The sequence below is a fragment of the Arachis ipaensis genome, chromosome B08 (assembly GCF_000816755.2).
Source record: "Arachis ipaensis cultivar K30076 chromosome B08, Araip1.1, whole genome shotgun sequence".
Lineage (NCBI taxonomy): Eukaryota > Viridiplantae > Streptophyta > Magnoliopsida > Fabales > Fabaceae > Arachis > Arachis ipaensis.
Window position 1 is genome coordinate 128275289 of NC_029792.2, and position 3032 is coordinate 128278320.

Sequence of the window (3032 nt, forward strand, 5' to 3'; positions counted from 1 at the left end):
ACTTGAAATTTTTTCAGTAATATATAGTAATTCAACTACTACAAAATGAATGCTTTAATTTGTGAAATGTAGATGGATATGAAATTATGAGGGAACACGTTATTCAAGATTTTGTTATGAATATTGTAAGAAGCTAAAGAGGTGTAGGGTTGTAATGGGGACCGAGTGCATTGGCATTGCATTGATGGATGATGATTCGTTACTGTTAAGTGTGTTAAAAGAGAATCAGATCAAATCTCACTGAGGTTTTTAAAGTTAAAGGGCTTTTCAGATTGCAGGGTTTCCTGTCCTCAGACAACATACAACGTCAAAACAGTAATTTCATTTAGTTTAATCAACCATCATCATTTGCAAAAAGAAAAAAAATAGTATTCCTACATTAAAATTAATGATTAAAATTAATTATTAATATATTTATATATAAATATATATATAATTTAATTTATTTAAGTAAACAAGAATATAAACAATAATAAAAATAATATGATAAAGTGGCAAAATTATATTCTCTCACAATACATAGAGAAGTCTATAATATTCTCTTATATATTATGAAAATTCATACAAATGGATTATATATATGAAAGATTTTACTACTTTTTTCTCTAAGTTTCACTCATTAATTCTATGCAAAATATGACATACATTAGTAAATACCTTAACCCTCTATATATAGTATTTTGTGAAGATACATTTGGTTTATAAGTTGATTAAGTTGTACATAAATTGTACAAGTGTGTACTATAGCCTTTTTTTTTTTACATTCATCTCTATTAAGTTGTATGACAAATTTATAAATATCAACTTATATAACAACTCATTTTTTTTGACTAAATCAAAGATTGTAATTAAGTTAACTTATCTTTAAGTTATAAATTTTGACGAGTAAAGTATCGTTTTTATCCCCAACGTTTGGGGTAAGTTCTATTTGTGTCCCTAACGTTTAAATCGTCCTATTTGTATCCCTAACGTTTGTAAAAGTGATTCAATGTTATCCTACTATCAATTATACTAACAAATCAAATTATATTTTTCAGTTATTTTCACTTGGATGTATTCATTCTCAATTAGGTCTCACTTGAATGTGGTCGATTTTAATATTATACCCACTATTTGTGTTTAGATTCAATTATGTCCCTAGAAAAGTGAATTATGTAAATGTTGTAGGAATTAGTTTTAACATTTGATGAGCTATTTTTCGGAGTAGATCATCGATTCTATCCCAGACATTTGTATTCTAATTTCAAGAAGAGATTTTTAAAACTCAAACTAAAGGCTCATGATGTGTAATTGACGGCAGGATAACATTGAATCACTTTTACAAACGTTAGAGATATAAATAGGACGATTTAAACGTTAGGAACACAAATAGAATTACCCCAAATATTGAGGACAAAAACGATACTTTACTCAATTTTGACTAAAACTTTGATTATGCAAGTTGGACAACTTACAAATAGCTTTATGAATTTTTTAACTTGATAAAAATCATTTGTATCATATTTAATTTTAGATCAAATTTAAATTCTTTAATTTTCTTAAAATTTTATTATGTTCTACTTGTATTACTTTGTTATTTAATTTTTTTTTAAAGTGTCCACTTTTATATATTAAATTTTTTTGTTGTTTCTAATATAAAATTTGAAACTAAATCAATACAAAATAATAAAAAAATTATTATTTTATGTAATTTGACATTTATTACCTTGCAAACATTTAATAAAAAAGTAATAATAAATGAATAAAGTAAAAAAGAAAAAGAAAGAAAAGACACATAGAGATACAGTGATGCAGGGAAAGTACAATTGTTCCAGTTGGGCTTTAAAGGCTCCCTTTGCAAAAAGGCTGAATTGTATGTACTTGTTCTTGGAAGAAGCCACTGCACTACTCTTCAGTCTTCCCCACTTCAACACCTCATACATTGAGAGAGAAAGACAAGAGACTCTTCAATCTTCATTACTCATCTCATCAATCACTCTCTCTCTCTCTCTCTCTCTTTATTCCCAATGCAGTCATTGCACAACTTGAATTTTAAGTATGTGCAAACTTTCCTTCTTATCTTAGACACACAATTTATCATTGTATGAATTTATGATGAAATTTTTGTTTTTCACATTGGATGGTAAGTGTTTTAGAAATGTGGACGGTTGAACTCTTATTTTTAGGTTTAATTATTCTGCTAGTCTCTATAGTTTTGCAAAATTTTTAATTAGGTCTCTATATTTTTTTTTCTTTAATTGAGTTTTTGCACCAAATTTTTTTTTAATTGGGTTCCTATACTTTTTTTTTCTTTTATTTAGGTCCATATACCAATTCTTTTTTTTAGTTGGGTCCCTATAAAATTAAGTCAATTACTACTAAGAGGGACTTAATTGAAAAAAAAAAGGTGTAGGGATCCAATTAAAAAAAAATATAAAAACCTAATTAAAAATTTCACGAAACTATAGAGACTAATAGAGTAATTAAACCTTATTTTTAAATGTGAAATAATTTAATTAGAGAAATAAAAATTAAATTGTCTGATTTATTAAAAATATAAAAATTAGATTGTCTGATTTGTGTTAAAAAAAATTAACGTACAAAAATTAGACTTTTTAATTTGTATATCTTTTATAATTTTAAAAAACATAAAAAATTATAATATCAGAATATATCACTGTCTTTATTTCTATACCAAAAAAAAAAAACTAATGTATGATTATGGAATACTGTAAATTAAATAAATGTTAAATATGTGTCATATTAAAAATAATAGATACATAATTTAAATTACCGGTTGAAGCTAACTTGCTAAGTTTTAATTAGCTTTATGTATAATGTAAAGAAAAATCACAAATTAATTCTTTTAATCAACATTGACTCAACTTTTTATAATAATATTCATATTCTTACTTCTTATTCATACACTATTTTATTAGATGATTGTTAAATTATCCACTTGATTGATATTTTTTTATTTAAAATAAAATAAAAATATAATTCATTTTCAGTGTATTTATTTTATATAAATTTTAAAAAAATTAATTCGTTCC